At 48.8% G+C, this 16,813-nt stretch overlaps 17 non-coding genes across 17 annotated transcripts; 4 read left to right on the top strand and 13 right to left on the bottom strand.

Annotated features, from left to right (window-relative positions):
- Positions 1-397: 397 nt before the first annotated feature.
- Positions 398-470, bottom strand: TRNAA-AGC (transfer RNA alanine (anticodon AGC)). The gene has a single exon. It is a non-coding gene; the product is annotated as a tRNA-Ala (tRNA).
- Positions 471-1,359: 889 nt separating this feature from the next.
- On the bottom strand, positions 1,360-1,430 carry TRNAG-GCC (transfer RNA glycine (anticodon GCC)). The gene has a single exon. It is a non-coding gene; the product is annotated as a tRNA-Gly (tRNA).
- Positions 1,431-2,013: 583 nt separating this feature from the next.
- Positions 2,014-2,085, top strand: TRNAM-CAU (transfer RNA methionine (anticodon CAU)). Its single transcript has one exon. It is a non-coding gene; the product is annotated as a tRNA-Met (tRNA).
- A 969-nt stretch (positions 2,086-3,054) lies between these two features.
- On the bottom strand, positions 3,055-3,127 carry TRNAA-AGC (transfer RNA alanine (anticodon AGC)). Its single transcript has one exon. It is a non-coding gene; the product is annotated as a tRNA-Ala (tRNA).
- Positions 3,128-4,016: 889 nt separating this feature from the next.
- Positions 4,017-4,087, bottom strand: TRNAG-GCC (transfer RNA glycine (anticodon GCC)). Its single transcript has one exon. It is a non-coding gene; the product is annotated as a tRNA-Gly (tRNA).
- A 1,624-nt stretch (positions 4,088-5,711) lies between these two features.
- TRNAA-AGC (transfer RNA alanine (anticodon AGC)) lies at positions 5,712-5,784 on the bottom strand. Its single transcript has one exon. It is a non-coding gene; the product is annotated as a tRNA-Ala (tRNA).
- Positions 5,785-6,673: 889 nt separating this feature from the next.
- TRNAG-GCC (transfer RNA glycine (anticodon GCC)) lies at positions 6,674-6,744 on the bottom strand. Its single transcript has one exon. It is a non-coding gene; the product is annotated as a tRNA-Gly (tRNA).
- Positions 6,745-8,368: 1,624 nt separating this feature from the next.
- Positions 8,369-8,441, bottom strand: TRNAA-AGC (transfer RNA alanine (anticodon AGC)). Its single transcript has one exon. It is a non-coding gene; the product is annotated as a tRNA-Ala (tRNA).
- An 889-nt stretch (positions 8,442-9,330) lies between these two features.
- TRNAG-GCC (transfer RNA glycine (anticodon GCC)) lies at positions 9,331-9,401 on the bottom strand. Its single transcript has one exon. It is a non-coding gene; the product is annotated as a tRNA-Gly (tRNA).
- Positions 9,402-9,984: 583 nt separating this feature from the next.
- Positions 9,985-10,056, top strand: TRNAM-CAU (transfer RNA methionine (anticodon CAU)). Its single transcript has one exon. It is a non-coding gene; the product is annotated as a tRNA-Met (tRNA).
- Positions 10,057-11,025: 969 nt separating this feature from the next.
- Positions 11,026-11,098, bottom strand: TRNAA-AGC (transfer RNA alanine (anticodon AGC)). Its single transcript has one exon. It is a non-coding gene; the product is annotated as a tRNA-Ala (tRNA).
- An 889-nt stretch (positions 11,099-11,987) lies between these two features.
- TRNAG-GCC (transfer RNA glycine (anticodon GCC)) lies at positions 11,988-12,058 on the bottom strand. Its single transcript has one exon. It is a non-coding gene; the product is annotated as a tRNA-Gly (tRNA).
- Positions 12,059-12,641: 583 nt separating this feature from the next.
- Positions 12,642-12,713, top strand: TRNAM-CAU (transfer RNA methionine (anticodon CAU)). Its single transcript has one exon. It is a non-coding gene; the product is annotated as a tRNA-Met (tRNA).
- Positions 12,714-13,682: 969 nt separating this feature from the next.
- TRNAA-AGC (transfer RNA alanine (anticodon AGC)) lies at positions 13,683-13,755 on the bottom strand. The gene has a single exon. It is a non-coding gene; the product is annotated as a tRNA-Ala (tRNA).
- An 889-nt stretch (positions 13,756-14,644) lies between these two features.
- TRNAG-GCC (transfer RNA glycine (anticodon GCC)) lies at positions 14,645-14,715 on the bottom strand. Its single transcript has one exon. It is a non-coding gene; the product is annotated as a tRNA-Gly (tRNA).
- Positions 14,716-15,298: 583 nt separating this feature from the next.
- Positions 15,299-15,370, top strand: TRNAM-CAU (transfer RNA methionine (anticodon CAU)). Its single transcript has one exon. It is a non-coding gene; the product is annotated as a tRNA-Met (tRNA).
- Positions 15,371-16,339: 969 nt separating this feature from the next.
- Positions 16,340-16,412, bottom strand: TRNAA-AGC (transfer RNA alanine (anticodon AGC)). The gene has a single exon. It is a non-coding gene; the product is annotated as a tRNA-Ala (tRNA).
- Between the last annotated feature and the right edge of the window lie 401 nt (positions 16,413-16,813).

Raw genomic sequence — 16,813 nt, forward strand, 5'->3', positions numbered from 1 at the left:
TCTGTGTCAAGGAAGTGGGACGTGATTGTGGTGATAAAACCAGTGGAAACCTCTCAGCTTCTACATGGCACTTGCACTTTTTGCACTAATGGAATATTGTCTCTTGGCCATGGAAGGCTGGCCGTGCTTTGGGTAATAGATTGCTTTGGTCCAACACTGCCTTGCGCGACTTCTGGCAGGCAAAGCAAGCACTTTATGCTTTGTGTTAGTCCTTCTGTGTCAATTTATGGGCTGAAGCCACATCTGCCCGAGAGTGTCAACGCCATGGCACATGTTACGAGGATGACTCCTGCTTGGCCTTTTGACTAGAGAGGCGAGGCTTTTCCCACAGCGCTCAGTGCCGAGCCTGAAGAAAAAAAAAATCCAAAGCAGGTCACCCCACGTGAGGGCTTTCCTTTGGAGGATGCGGGCATTGATCCCGCTACCTCTCGCATGCTAAGCGAGCGCTCTACCACTTGAGCTAATCCCCCTTGGCTCCGGTGCTTTCTTTGCGCTCTCGTTGATCACTGCTCTCTTATGTGCTACGCGGCATAAAGTCCACCATCTGTTTTGTGTAACTGTGTTTCATTCAGCACAGCACAATGCAGCATCCCAGTGCTATATACCACCTGCCAGCAATCAACTCCTTCACTGCCACCAACAATTGCCTCTCTCACTAGCACTGTTGCCAGAGATGCAATCTTCAAGCGCAAAGGATTAAAAATCACCTTTTTACCCCGTACGCTGCTTATTGACATGACACATTAGGTCTACATTCCACAGACTCAAAGCATAGATATATTTCCTCATTTTTTACTACTTGCAGCTTCACATTTAAATGCTGTATATACATCTAAGATCACCCAGAATGCAATCTGGAAACCAACCATCAGATGGCATCAGAACACCTACCACGTTAGATAGCTATATCTCCAGGCACCTCCCCGTGTCAGCATTGATGGGTTAGGCTGTGGCCGCTAGACACCAAGACAGCCTCCATTTTCCCAATTTCAAAGGTTTTCACTCTTCCTCCACAGAGGTCCCTTTTTTCTTTCCTGAGACTTTGGACAGCAGAATCCCTTGGGAAGAAGCTCCTTCTCCAGCCAGTAGCGAGGGTTCTGGTGTTATCCATGGAACCCTTGGTGGCAGAGTGGCACCTCCAAGCATGTCCGTGGGCGACTAACAACCATTTCCTTCGGTATGGCCCCATGGCTTTCCATGATGTCATTTGAAGGAGGTGGTTTCAAAAAGGCTCACACCGACTAGCAGGTTCTAGACAATACACATGAGCCTTGACACCTTCCAAGGTACTGGATATCTGGGGGTGGCGGGATACTGAGCTACCTGTGAGGCGATAGCTGGATAGAAAGTGAGCATAATTGCATTGGCCGGGAATCGAACCCGGGCCTCCCGCGTGGCAGGCGAGAATTCTACCACTGAACCACCAATGCTCTTTGGCAGGACACATGTGGCTTCCCTGGCCTGACAGGTGCTAAAAGGTGCTGCTTTAGGCCATGGTAACCATCTCTGTGAATACATTCAGATGTGGGTCAAGTCCACCCAAAGACATGCCTTTCTTCAGCCGTACACACCACCACTGTGAACATGTAGGACAGCCCATTGCGTCTTTGAGGCTAGAAAGCCTTTCCATTGGAGAAGAAAAGCCCCAAGACTGGGCCAGAGCTTTTTCTAAGTACCTTTGACTTGGGGTTGACTTGTCAAAATCAATGTCAGTGCCTATTAATCTACCTTGCGACTTTGCCGGATGGACCCACTCCCCATTCACATCCGTAGGAGATCTTTAGAGGGGCTCCACATTGGCCTGATGTGAGACTCTGCAAAGTCAATAGGAGCTGCCTGAAACAGAGAGGAACCGATCTTTTCCCATGAAAGCCTTCTATAAGCAGAATGTGGAAAGTGGCCGTGGAGCGGCAGGCGAGGTTGCCTCCCAGCCAAAGAATTTCCTGAAGTTTTTGTCCCGTAGGACCGGTAGCATATTACATCCTCCTATTTTTGCTGGGTCTTCCGGCCTGGAGCAGAGTGGCGCAGCGGAAGCGTGCTGGGCCCATAACCCAGAGGTCGATGGATCGAAACCATCCTCTGCTAAGTTGACCTTTTTCTCTGGCAATCTCTCTTTCTTTGCTTAGGCAAAGGGCTTTCTTTCACCCAGAAAATGCTTTGATTAATCGGGGAGCACACCGCAGACAGCCCGGCAACAAACCCAGCCCTCAATGCGCCAAGTCCCCTACACGTGCTGTCTTTCAGCTCTTTGCTTTCACTTGTCTAATCTGTCCATCCTAAGACAAAACTCATACAATATTCCAACAGTCTGAACTGTGGAATTCATTGATCTATTCATAGATTTCTTGAGGGAGATTGTTGATAAATATTTCTGTCCCAAACAGAGGATCTTCTCCAACCCAGTCTGCACGAGGGCCACCATATTTCCTCTGACCATTGACCTGTACCGGGTTAATATGACATCTTTCCATCCACTCCGCAAGGGAAGATTTATTGTCTTTATACAGAGTTGTAATCCAAGCCTCGCTCTCAGCGTTCATCGCGTTGTTGTCCATCATTGGAGAATGATCTGCTCTCTCCATGGGCCCTAATCAGTGGGCAGAAGGCTAGCCCCTAGTTCCCTCCAAAAGCCCTGTTCTGGTTGGGTCTGTGACACTTCTGTGTCAAGGAAGTGGGACGTGATTGTGGTGATAAAACCAGTGGAAACCTCTCAGCTTCTACATGGCACTTGCACTTTTTGCACTAATGGAATATTGTCTCTTGGCCATGGAAGGCTGGCCGTGCTTTGGGTAATAGATTGCTTTGGTCCAACACTGCCTTGCGCGACTTCTGGCAGGCAAAGCAAGCACTTTATGCTTTGTGTTAGTCCTTCTGTGTCAATTTATGGGCTGAAGCCACATCTGCCCGAGAGTGTCAACGCCATGGCACATGTTACGAGGATGACTCCTGCTTGGCCTTTTGACTAGAGAGGCGAGGCTTTTCCCACAGCGCTCAGTGCCGAGCCTGAAGAAAAAAAAAATCCAAAGCAGGTCACCCCACGTGAGGGCTTTCCTTTGGAGGATGCGGGCATTGATCCCGCTACCTCTCGCATGCTAAGCGAGCGCTCTACCACTTGAGCTAATCCCCCTTGACTCCGGTGCTTTCTTTGCGCTCTCGTTGATCACTGCTCTCTTATGTGCTACGCGGCATAAAGTCCACCATCTGTTTTGTGTAACTGTGTTTCATTCAGCACAGCACAATGCAGCATCCCAGTGCTATATACCACCTGCCAGCAATCAACTCCTTCACTGCCACCAACAATTGCCTCTCTCACTAGCACTGCTGCCAGAGATGCAATCTTCAAGCGCAAAGGATTAAAAATCACCTTTTTACCCCGTACGCTGCTTATTGACATGACACATTAGGTCTACATTCCACAGACTCAAAGCATAGATATATTTCCTCATTTTTTACTACTTGCAGCTTCACATTTAAATGCTGTATATACATCTAAGATCACCCAGAATGCAATCTGGAAACCAACCATCAGATGGCATCAGAACACCTACCACGTTAGATAGCTATATCTCCAGGCACCTCCCCGTGTCAGCATTGATGGGTTAGGCTGTGGCCGCTAGACACCAAGACAGCCTCCATTTTCCCAATTTCAAAGGTTTTCACTCTTCCTCCACAGAGGTCCCTTTTTTCTTTCCTGAGACTTTGGACAGCAGAATCCCTTGGGAAGAAGCTCCTTCTCCAGCCAGTAGCGAGGGTTCTGGTGTTATCCATGGAACCCTTGGTGGCAGAGTGGCACCTCCAAGCATGTCCGTGGGCGACTAACAACCATTTCCTTCGGTATGGCCCCATGGCTTTCCATGATGTCATTTGAAGGAGGTGGTTTCAAAAAGGCTCACACCGACTAGCAGGTTCTAGACAATACACATGAGCCTTGACACCTTCCAAGGTACTGGATATCTGGGGGCGGCGGGATACTGAGCTACCTGTGAGGCGATAGCTGGATAGAAAGTGAGCATAATTGCATTGGCCGGGAATCGAACCCGGGCCTCCCGCGTGGCAGGCGAGAATTCTACCACTGAACCACCAATGCTCTTTGGCAGGACACATGTGGCTTCCCTGGCCTGACAGGTGCTAAAAGGTGCTGCTTTAGGCCATGGTAACCATCTCTGTGAATACATTCAGATGTGGGTCAAGTCCACCCAAAGACATGCCTTTCTTCAGCCGTACACACCACCACTGTGAACATGTAGGACAGCCCATTGCGTCTTTGAGGCTAGAAAGCCTTTCCATTGGAGAAGAAAAGCCCCAAGACTGGGCCAGAGCTTTTTCTAAGTACCTTTGACTTGGGGTTGACTTGTCAAAATCAATGTCAGTGCCTATTAATCTACCTTGCGACTTTGCCGGATGGACCCACTCCCCATTCACATCCGTAGGAGATCTTTAGAGGGGCTCCACATTGGCCTGATGTGAGACTCTGCAAAGTCAATAGGAGCTGCCTGAAACAGAGAGGAACCGATCTTTTTCCATGAAAGCCTTCTATAAGCAGAATGTGGAAAGTGGCCGTGGAGCGGCAGGCGAGGTTGCCTCCCAGCCAAAGAATTTCCTGAAGTTTTTGTCCCGTAGGACCGGTAGCATATTACATCCTCCTATTTTTGCTGGGTCTTCCGGCCTGGAGCAGAGTGGCGCAACGGAAGCGTGCTGGGCCCATAACCCAGAGGTCGATGGATCGAAACCATCCTCTGCTAAGTTGACCTTTTTCTCTGGCAATCTCTCTTTCTTTGCTTAGGCAAAGGGCTTTCTTTCACCCAGAAAATGCTTTGATTAATCGGGGAGCACACCGCAGACAGCCCGGCAACAAACCCAGCCCTCAATGCGCCAAGTCCCCTACACGTGCTGTCTTTCAGCTCTTTGCTTTCACTTGTCTAATCTGTCCATCCTAAGACAAAACTCATACAATATTCCAACAGTCTGAACTGTGGAATTCATTGATCTATTCATAGATTTCTTGAGGGAGATTGTTGATAAATATTTCTGTCCCAAACAGAAGATCTTCTCCAACCCAGTCTGCACGAGGGCCACCATATTTCCTCTGACCATTGACCTGTACCGGGTTAATATGACATCTTTCCATCCACTCCGCAAGGGAAGATTTATTGTCTTTATACAGAGTTGTAATCCAAGCCTCGCTCTCAGCGTTCATCGCGTTGTTGTCCATCATTGGAGAATGATCTGCTCTCTCCATGGGCCCTAATCAGTGGGCAGAAGGCTAGCCCCTAGTTCCCTCCAAAAGCCCTGTTCTGGTTGGGTCTGTGACACTTCTGTGTCAAGGAAGTGGGACGTGATTGTGGTGATAAAACCAGTGGAAACCTCTCAGCTTCTACATGGCACTTGCACTTTTTGCACTAATGGAATATTGTCTCTTGGCCATGGAAGGCTGGCCGTGCTTTGGGTAATAGATTGCTTTGGTCCAACACTGCCTTGCGCGACTTCTGGCAGGCAAAGCAAGCACTTTATGCTTTGTGTTAGTCCTTCTGTGTCAATTTATGGGCTGAAGCCACATCTGCCCGAGAGTGTCAACGCCATGGCACATGTTACGAGGATGACTCCTGCTTGGCCTTTTGACTAGAGAGGCGAGGCTTTTCCCACAGCGCTCAGTGCCGAGCCTGAAGAAAAAAAAAATCCAAAGCAGGTCACCCCACGTGAGGGCTTTCCTTTGGAGGATGCGGGCATTGATCCCGCTACCTCTCGCATGCTAAGCGAGCGCTCTACCACTTGAGCTAATCCCCCTTGGCTCTGGTGCTTTCTTTGCGCTCTCGTTGATCACTGCTCTCTTATGTGCTACGCGGCATAAAGTCCACCATCTGTTTTGTGTAACTGTGTTTCATTCAGCACAGCACAATGCAGCATCCCAGTGCTATATACCACCTGCCAGCAATCAACTCCTTCACTGCCACCAACAATTGCCTCTCTCACTAGCACTGTTGCCAGAGATGCAATCTTCAAGCGTAAAGGATTAAAAATCACCTTTTTACCCCGTACGCTGCTTATTGACATGACACATTAGGTCTACATTCCACAGACTCAAAGCATAGATATATTTCCTCATTTTTTACTACTTGCAGCTTCACATTTAAATGCTGTATATACATCTAAGATCACCCAGAATGCAATCTGGAAACCAACCATCAGATGGCATCAGAACACCTACCACGTTAGATAGCTATATCTCCAGGCACCTCCCCGTGTCAGCATTGATGGGTTAGGCTGTGGCCGCTAGACACCAAGACAGCCTCCATTTTCCCAATTTCAAAGGTTTTCACTCTTCCTCCACAGAGGTCCCTTTTTTCTTTCCTGAGACTTTGGACAGCAGAATCCCTTGGGAAGAAGCTCCTTCTCCAGCCAGTAGCGAGGGTTCTGGTGTTATCCATGGAACCCTTGGTGGCAGAGTGGCACCTCCAAGCATGTCCGTGGGCGACTAACAACCATTTCCTTCGGTATGGCCCCATGGCTTTCCATGATGTCATTTGAAGGAGGTGGTTTCAAAAAGGCTCACACCGACTAGCAGGTTCTAGACAATACACATGAGCCTTGACACCTTCCAAGGTACTGGATATCTGGGGGCGGCGGGATACTGAGCTACCTGTGAGGCGATAGCTGGATAGAAAGTGAGCATAATTGCATTGGCCGGGAATCGAACCCGGGCCTCCCGCGTGGCAGGCGAGAATTCTACCACTGAACCACCAATGCTCTTTGGCAGGACACATGTGGCTTCCCTGGCCTGACAGGTGCTAAAAGGTGCTGCTTTAGGCCATGGTAACCATCTCTGTGAATACATTCAGATGTGGGTCAAGTCCACCCAAAGACATGCCTTTCTTCAGCCGTACACACCACCACTGTGAACATGTAGGACAGCCCATTGCGTCTTTGAGGCTAGAAAGCCTTTCCATTGGAGAAGAAAAGCCCCAAGACTGGGCCAGAGCTTTTTCTAAGTACCTTTGACTTGGGGTTGACTTGTCAAAATCAATGTCAGTGCCTATTAATCTACCTTGCGACTTTGCCGGATGGACCCACTCCCCATTCACATCCGTAGGAGATCTTTAGAGGGGCTCCACATTGGCCTGATGTGAGACTCTGCAAAGTCAATAGGAGCTGCCTGAAACAGAGAGGAACCGATCTTTTTCCATGAAAGCCTTCTATAAGCAGAATGTGGAAAGTGGCCGTGGAGCGGCAGGCGAGGTTACCTCCCAGCCAAAGAATTTCCTGAAGTTTTTGTCCCGTAGGACCGGTAGCATATTACATCCTCCTATTTTTGCTGGGTCTTCCGGCCTGGAGCAGAGTGGCGCAACGGAAGCGTGCTGGGCCCATAACCCAGAGGTCGATGGATCGAAACCATCCTCTGCTAAGTTGACCTTTTTCTCTGGCAATCTCTCTTTCTTTGCTTAGGCAAAGGGCTTTCTTTCACCCAGAAAATGCTTTGATTAATCGGGGAGCACACCGCAGACAGCCCGGCAACAAACCCAGCCCTCAATGCGCCAAGTCCCCTACACGTGCTGTCTTTCAGCTCTTTGCTTTCACTTGTCTAATCTGTCCATCCTAAGACAAAACTCATACAATATTCCAACAGTCTGAACTGTGGAATTCATTGATGTATTCATAGATTTCTTGAGGGAGATTGTTGATAAATATTTCTGTCCCAAACAGAAGATCTTCTCCAACCCAGTCTGCACGAGGGCCACCATATTTCCTCTGACCATTGACCTGTACCGGGTTAATATGACATCTTTCCATCCACTCCGCAAGGGAAGATTTATTGTCTTTATACAGAGTTGTAATCCAAGCCTCGCTCTCAGCGTTCATCGCGTTGTTGTCCATCATTGGAGAATGATCTGCTCTCTCCATGGGCCCTAATCAGTGGGCAGAAGGCTAGCCCCTAGTTCCCTCCAAAAGCCCTGTTCTGGTTGGGTCTGTGACACTTCTGTGTCAAGGAAGTGGGACGTGATTGTGGTGATAAAACCAGTGGAAACCTCTCAGCTTCTACATGGCACTTGCACTTTTTGCACTAATGGAATATTGTCTCTTGGCCATGGAAGGCTGGCCGTGCTTTGGGTAATAGATTGCTTTGGTCCAACACTGCCTTGCGCGACTTCTGGCAGGCAAAGCAAGCACTTTATGCTTTGTGTTAGTCCTTCTGTGTCAATTTATGGGCTGAAGCCACATCTGCCCGAGAGTGTCAACGCCATGGCACATGTTACGAGGATGACTCCTGCTTGGCCTTTTGACTAGAGAGGCGAGGCTTTTCCCACAGCGCTCAGTGCCGAGCCTGAAGAAAAAAAAAATCCAAAGCAGGTCACCCCACGTGAGGGCTTTCCTTTGGAGGATGCGGGCATTGATCCCGCTACCTCTCGCATGCTAAGCGAGCGCTCTACCACTTGAGCTAATCCCCCTTGGCTCCGGTGCTTTCTTTGCGCTCTCGTTGATCACTGCTCTTTTATGTGCTACGCGGCATAAAGTCCACCATCTGTTTTGTGTAACTGTGTTTCATTCAGCACAGCACAATGCAGCATCCCAGTGCTATATACCACCTGCCAGCAATCAACTCCTTCACTGCCACCAACAATTGCCTCTCTCACTAGCACTGTTGCCAGAGATGCAATCTTCAAGCGCAAAGGATTAAAAATCACCTTTTTACCCCGTACGCTGCTTATTGACATGACACATTAGGTCTACATTCCACAGACTCAAAGCATAGATATATTTCCTCATTTTTTACTACTTGCAGCTTCACATTTAAATGCTGTATATACATCTAAGATCACCCAGAATGCAATCTGGAAACCAACCATCAGATGGCATCAGAACACCTACCACGTTAGATAGCTATATCTCCAGGCACCTCCCCGTGTCAGCATTGATGGGTTAGGCTGTGGCCGCTAGACACCAAGACAGCCTCCATTTTCCCAATTTCAAAGGTTTTCACTCTTCCTCCACAGAGGTCCCTTTTTTCTTTCCTGAGACTTTGGACAGCAGAATCCCTTGGGAAGAAGCTCCTTCTCCAGCCAGTAGCGAGGGTTCTGGTGTTATCCATGGAACCCTTGGTGGCAGAGTGGCACCTCCAAGCATGTCCGTGGGCGACTAACAACCATTTCCTTCGGTATGGCCCCATGGCTTTCCATGATGTCATTTGAAGGAGGTGGTTTCAAAAAGGCTCACACCGACTAGCAGGTTCTAGACAATACACATGAGCCTTGACACCTTCCAAGGTACTGGATATCTGGGGGTGGCGGGATACTGAGCTACCTGTGAGGCGATAGCTGGATAGAAAGTGAGCATAATTGCATTGGCCGGGAATCGAACCCGGGCCTCCCGCGTGGCAGGCGAGAATTCTACCACTGAACCACCAATGCTCTTTGGCAGGACACATGTGGCTTCCCTGGCCTGACAGGTGCTAAAAGGTGCTGCTTTAGGCCATGGTAACCATCTCTGTGAATACATTCAGATGTGGGTCAAGTCCACCCAAAGACATGCCTTTCTTCAGCCGTACACACCACCACTGTGAACATGTAGGACAGCCCATTGCGTCTTTGAGGCTAGAAAGCCTTTCCATTGGAGAAGAAAAGCCCCAAGACTGGGCCAGAGCTTTTTCTAAGTACCTTTGACTTGGGGTTGACTTGTCAAAATCAATGTCAGTGCCTATTAATCTACCTTGCGACTTTGCCGGATGGACCCACTCCCCATTCACATCCGTAGGAGATCTTTAGAGGGGCTCCACATTGGCCTGATGTGAGACTCTGCAAAGTCAATAGGAGCTGCCTGAAACAGAGAGGAACCGATCTTTTCCCATGAAAGCCTTCTATAAGCAGAATGTGGAAAGTGGCCGTGGAGCGGCAGGCGAGGTTGCCTCCCAGCCAAAGAATTTCCTGAAGTTTTTGTCCCGTAGGACCGGTAGCATATTACATCCTCCTATTTTTGCTGGGTCTTCCGGCCTGGAGCAGAGTGGCGCAGCGGAAGCGTGCTGGGCCCATAACCCAGAGGTCGATGGATCGAAACCATCCTCTGCTAAGTTGACCTTTTTCTCTGGCAATCTCTCTTTCTTTGCTTAGGCAAAGGGCTTTCTTTCACCCAGAAAATGCTTTGATTAATCGGGGAGCACACCGCAGACAGCCCGGCAACAAACCCAGCCCTCAATGCGCCAAGTCCCCTACACGTGCTGTCTTTCAGCTCTTTGCTTTCACTTGTCTAATCTGTCCATCCTAAGACAAAACTCATACAATATTCCAACAGTCTGAACTGTGGAATTCATTGATCTATTCATAGATTTCTTGAGGGAGATTGTTGATAAATATTTCTGTCCCAAACAGAGGATCTTCTCCAACCCAGTCTGCACGAGGGCCACCATATTTCCTCTGACCATTGACCTGTACCGGGTTAATATGACATCTTTCCATCCACTCCGCAAGGGAAGATTTATTGTCTTTATACAGAGTTGTAATCCAAGCCTCGCTCTCAGCGTTCATCGCGTTGTTGTCCATCATTGGAGAATGATCTGCTCTCTCCATGGGCCCTAATCAGTGGGCAGAAGGCTAGCCCCTAGTTCCCTCCAAAAGCCCTGTTCTGGTTGGGTCTGTGACACTTCTGTGTCAAGGAAGTGGGACGTGATTGTGGTGATAAAACCAGTGGAAACCTCTCAGCTTCTACATGGCACTTGCACTTTTTGCACTAATGGAATATTGTCTCTTGGCCATGGAAGGCTGGCCGTGCTTTGGGTAATAGATTGCTTTGGTCCAACACTGCCTTGCGCGACTTCTGGCAGGCAAAGCAAGCACTTTATGCTTTGTGTTAGTCCTTCTGTGTCAATTTATGGGCTGAAGCCACATCTGCCCGAGAGTGTCAACGCCATGGCACATGTTACGAGGATGACTCCTGCTTGGCCTTTTGACTAGAGAGGCGAGGCTTTTCCCACAGCGCTCAGTGCCGAGCCTGAAGAAAAAAAAAATCCAAAGCAGGTCACCCCACGTGAGGGCTTTCCTTTGGAGGATGCGGGCATTGATCCCGCTACCTCTCGCATGCTAAGCGAGCGCTCTACCACTTGAGCTAATCCCCCTTGGCTCCGGTGCTTTCTTTGCGCTCTCGTTGATCACTGCTCTCTTATGTGCTACGCGGCATAAAGTCCACCATCTGTTTTGTGTAACTGTGTTTCATTCAGCACAGCACAATGCAGCATCCCAGTGCTATATACCACCTGCCAGCAATCAACTCCTTCACTGCCACCAACAATTGCCTCTCTCACTAGCACTGTTGCCAGAGATGCAATCTTCAAGCGCAAAGGATTAAAAATCACCTTTTTACCCCGTACGCTGCTTATTGACATGACACATTAGGTCTACATTCCACAGACTCAAAGCATAGATATATTTCCTCATTTTTTACTACTTGCAGCTTCACATTTAAATGCTGTATATACATCTAAGATCACCCAGAATGCAATCTGGAAACCAACCATCAGATGGCATCAGAACACCTACCACGTTAGATAGCTATATCTCCAGGCACCTCCCCGTGTCAGCATTGATGGGTTAGGCTGTTGCCGCTAGATACCAAGACAGCCTCCATTTTCCCAATTTCAAAGGTTTTCACTCTTCCTCCACAGAGGTCCCTTTTTTCTTTCCTGAGACTTTGGACAGCAGAATCCCTTGGGAAGAAGCTCCTTCTCCAGCCAGTAGCGAGGGTTCTGGTGTTATCCATGGAACCCTTGGTGGCAGAGTGGCACCTCCAAGCATGTCCGTGGGCGACTAACAACCATTTCCTTCGGTATGGCCCCATGGCTTTCCATGATGTCATTTGAAGGAGGTGGTTTCAAAAAGGCTCACACCAACTAGCAGGTTCTAGACAATACACATGAGCCTTGACACCTTCCAAGGTACTGGATATCTGGGGGCGGCGGGATACTGAGCTACCTGTGAGGCGATAGCTGGATAGAAAGTGAGCATAATTGCATTGGCCGGGAATCGAACCCGGGCCTCCCGCGTGGCAGGCGAGAATTCTACCACTGAACCACCAATGCTCTTTGGCAGGACACATGTGGCTTCCCTGGCCTGACAGGTGCTAAAAGGTGCTGCTTTAGGCCATGGTAACCATCTCTGTGAATACATTCAGATGTGGGTCAAGTCCACCCAAAGACATGCCTTTCTTCAGCCGTACACACCACCACTGTGAACATGTAGGACAGCCCATTGCGTCTTTGAGGCTAGAAAGCCTTTCCATTGGAGAAGAAAAGCCCCAAGACTGGGCCAGAGCTTTTTCTAAGTACCTTTGACTTGGGGTTGACTTGTCAAAATCAATGTCAGTGCCTATTAATCTACCTTGCGACTTTGCCGGATGGACCCACTCCCCATTCACATCCGTAGGAGATCTTTAGAGGGGCTCCACATTGGCCTGATGTGAGACTCTGCAAAGTCAATAGGAGCTGCCTGAAACAGAGAGGAACCGATCTTTTCCCATGAAAGCCTTCTATAAGCAGAATGTGGAAAGTGGCCGTGGAGCGGCAGGCGAGGTTGCCTCCCAGCCAAAGAATTTCCTGAAGTTTTTGTCCCGTAGGACCGGTAGCATATTACATCCTCCTATTTTTGCTGGGTCTTCCGGCCTGGAGCAGAGTGGCGCAGCGGAAGCGTGCTGGGCCCATAACCCAGAGGTCGATGGATCGAAACCATCCTCTGCTAAGTTGACCTTTTTCTCTGGCAATTTCTCTTTCTTTGCTTAGGCAAAGGGCTTTCTTTCACCCAGAAAATGCTTTGATTAATCGGGGAGCACACCGCAGACAGCCCGGCAACAAACCCAGCCCTCAATGCGCCAAGTCCCCTACACGTGCTGTCTTTCAGCTCTTTGCTTTCACTTGTCTAATCTGTCCATCCTAAGACAAAACTCATACAATATTCCAACAGTCTGAACTGTGGAATTCATTGATCTATTCATAGATTTCTTGAGGGAGATTGTTGATAAATATTTCTGTCCCAAACAGAGGATCTTCTCCAACCCAGTCTGCACGAGGGCCACCATATTTCCTCTGACCATTGACCTGTACCGGGTTAATATGACATCTTTCCATCCACTCCGCAAGGGAAGATTTATTGTCTTTATACAGAGTTGTAATCCAAGCCTCGCTCTCAGCGTTCATCGCGTTGTTGTCCATCATTGGAGAATGATCTGCTCTCTCCATGGGCCCTAATCAGTGGGCAGAAGGCTAGCCCCTAGTTCCCTCCAAAAGCCCTGTTCTGGTTGGGTCTGTGACACTTCTGTGTCAAGGAAGTGGGACGTGATTGTGGTGATAAAACCAGTGGAAACCTCTCAGCTTCTACATGGCACTTGCACTTTTTGCACTAATGGAATATTGTCTCTTGGCCATGGAAGGCTGGCCGTGCTTTGGGTAATAGATTGCTTTGGTCCAACACTGCCTTGCGCGACTTCTGGCAGGCAAAGCAAGCACTTTATGCTTTGTGTTAGTCCTTCTGTGTCAATTTATGGGCTGAAGCCACATCTGCCCGAGAGTGTCAACGCCATGGCACATGTTACGAGGATGACTCCTGCTTGGCCTTTTGACTAGAGAGGCGAGGCTTTTCCCACAGCGCTCAGTGCTGAGCCTGAAGAAAAAAAAAATCCAAAGCAGGTCACCCCACGTGAGGGCTTTCCTTTGGAGGATGCGGGCATTGATCCCGCTACCTCTCGCATGCTAAGCGAGCGCTCTACCACTTGAGCTAATCCCCCTTGGCTCCGGTGCTTTCTTTGCGCTCTCGTTGATCACTGCTCTCTTATGTGCTACGCGGCATAAAGTCCACCATCTGTTTTGTGTAACTGTGTTTCATTCAGCACAGCACAATGCAGCATCCCAGTGCTATATACCACCTGCCAGCAATCAACTCCTTCACTGCCACCAACAATTGCCTCTCTCACTAGCACTGTTGCCAGAGATGCAATCTTCAAGCGCAAAGGATTAAAAATCACCTTTTTACCCCGTACGCTGCTTATTGACATGACACATTAGGTCTACATTCCACAGACTCAAAGCATAGATATATTTCCTCATTTTTTACTACTTGCAGCTTCACATTTAAATGCTGTATATACATCTAAGATCACCCAGAATGCAATCTGGAAACCAACCATCAGATGGCATCAGAACACCTACCACGTTAGATAGCTATATCTCCAGGCACCTCCCCGTGTCAGCATTGATGGGTTAGGCTGTGGCCGCTAGATACCAAGACAGCCTCCATTTTCCCAATTTCAAAGGTTTTCACTCTTCCTCCACAGAGGTCCCTTTTTTCTTTCCTGAGACTTTGGACAGCAGAATCCCTTGGGAAGAAGCTCCTTCTCCAGCCAGTAGCGAGGGTTCTGGTGTTATCCATGGAACCCTTGGTGGCAGAGTGGCACCTCCAAGCATGTCCGTGGGCGACTAACAACCATTTCCTTCGGTATGGCCCCATGGCTTTCCATGATGTCATTTGAAGGAGGTGGTTTCAAAAAGGCTCACACTGACTAGCAGGTTCTAGACAATACACATGAGCCTTGACACCTTCCAAGGTACTGGATATCTGGGGGCGGCGGGATACTGAGCTACCTGTGAGGCGATAGCTGGATAGAAAGTGAGCATAATTGCATTGGCCGGGAATCGAACCCGGGCCTCCCGCGTGGCAGGCGAGAATTCTACCACTGAACCACCAATGCTCTTTGGCAGGACACATGTGGCTTCCCTGGCCTGACAGGTGCTAAAAGGTGCTGCTTTAGGCCATGGTAACCATCTCTGTGAATACATTCAGATGTGGGTCAAGTCCACCCAAAGACATGCCTTTCTTCAGCCGTACACACCACCACTGTGAACATGTAGGACAGCCCATTGCGTCTTTGAGGCTAGAAAGCCTTTCCATTGGAGAAGAAAAGCCCCAAGACTGGGCCAGAGCTTTTTCTAAGTACCTTTGACTTGGGGTTGACTTGTCAAAATCAATGTCAGTGCCTATTAATCTACCTTGCGACTTTGCCGGATGGACCCACTCCCCATTCACATCCGTAGGAGATCTTTAGAGGGGCTCCACATTGGCCTGATGTGAGACTCTGCAAAGTCAATAGGAGCTGCCTGAAACAGAGAGGAACCGATCTTTTCCCATGAAAGCCTTCTATAAGCAGAATGTGGAAAGTGGCCGTGGAGCGGCAGGCGAGGTTGCCTCCCAGCCAAAGAATTTCCTGAAGTTTTTGTCCCGTAGGACCGGTAGCATATTACATCCTCCTATTTTTGCTGGGTCTTCCGGCCTGGAGCAGAGTGGCGCAGCGGAAGCGTGCTGGGCCCATAACCCAGAGGTCGATGGATCGAAACCATCCTCTGCTAAGTTGACCTTTTTCTCTGGCAATCTCTCTTTCTTTGCTTAGGCAAAGGGCTTTCTTTCACCCAGAAAATGCTTTGATTAATCGGGGAGCACACCGCAGACAGCCCGGCAACAAACCCAGCCCTCAATGCGCCAAGTCCCCTACACGTGCTGTCTTTCAGCTCTTTGCTTTCACTTGTCTAATCTGTCCATCCTAAGACAAAACTCATACAATATTCCAACAGTCTGAACTGTGGAATTCATTGATCTATTCATAGATTTCTTGAGGGAGATTGTTGATAAATATTTCTGTCCCAAACAGAGGATCTTCTCCAACCCAGTCTGCACGAGGGCCACCATATTTCCTCTGACCATTGACCTGTACCGGGTTAATATGACATCTTTCCATCCACTCCGCAAGGGAAGATTTATTGTCTTTATACAGAGTTGTAATCCAAGCCTCGCTCTCAGCGTTCATCGCGTTGTTGTCCATCATTGGAGAATGATCTGCTCTCTCCATGGGCCCTAATCAGTGGGCAGAAGGCTAGCCCCTAGTTCCCTCCAAAAGCCCTGTTCTGGTTGGGTCTGTGACACTTCTGTGTCAAGGAAGTGGGACGTGATTGTGGTGATAAAACCAGTGGAAACCTCTCAGCTTCTACATGGCACTTGCACTTTTTGCACTAATGGAATATTGTCTCTTGGCCATGGAAGGCTGGCCGTGCTTTGGGTAATAGATTGCTTTGGTCCAACACTGCCTTGCGCGACTTCTGGCAGGCAAAGCAAGCACTTTATGCTTTGTGTTAGTCCTTCTGTGTCAATTTATGGGCTGAAGCCACATCTGCCCGAGAGTGTCAACGCCATGGCACATGTTACGAGGATGACTCCTGCTTGGCCTTTTGACTAGAGAGGCGAGGCTTTTCCCACAGCGCTCAGTGCCGAGCCTGAAGAAAAAAAAAATCCAAAGCAGGTCACCCCACGTGAGGGCTTTCCTTTGGAGGATGCGGGCATTGATCCCGCTACCTCTCGCATGCTAAGCGAGCGCTCTACCACTTGAGCTAATCCCCCTTGGCTCCGGTGCTTTCTTTGCGCTCTCGTTGATCACTGCTCTCTTATGTGCTACGCGGCATAAAGTCCACCATCTGTTTTGTGTAACTGTGTTTCATTCAGCACAGCACAATGCAGCATCCCAGTGCTATATACCACCTGCCAGCAATCAACTCCTTCACTGCCACCAACAATTGCCTCTCTCACTAGCACTGTTGCCAGAGATGCAATCTTCAAGCGCAAAGGATTAAAAATCACCTTTTTACCCCGTACGCTGCTTATTGACATGACACATTAGGTCTACATTCCACAGACTCAAAGCATAGATATATTTCCTCATTTTTTACTACTTGCAGCTTCACATTTAAATGCTGTATATACATCTAAGATCACCCAGAATGCAATCTGGAAACCAACCATCA

This window comes from Staurois parvus, unplaced genomic scaffold (assembly GCF_062004578.1).
Source record: "Staurois parvus isolate SC_StPar_1 unplaced genomic scaffold, SC_StPar_1.0 ptg001130l, whole genome shotgun sequence".
NCBI classification, from domain to species: domain Eukaryota; kingdom Metazoa; phylum Chordata; class Amphibia; order Anura; family Ranidae; genus Staurois; species Staurois parvus.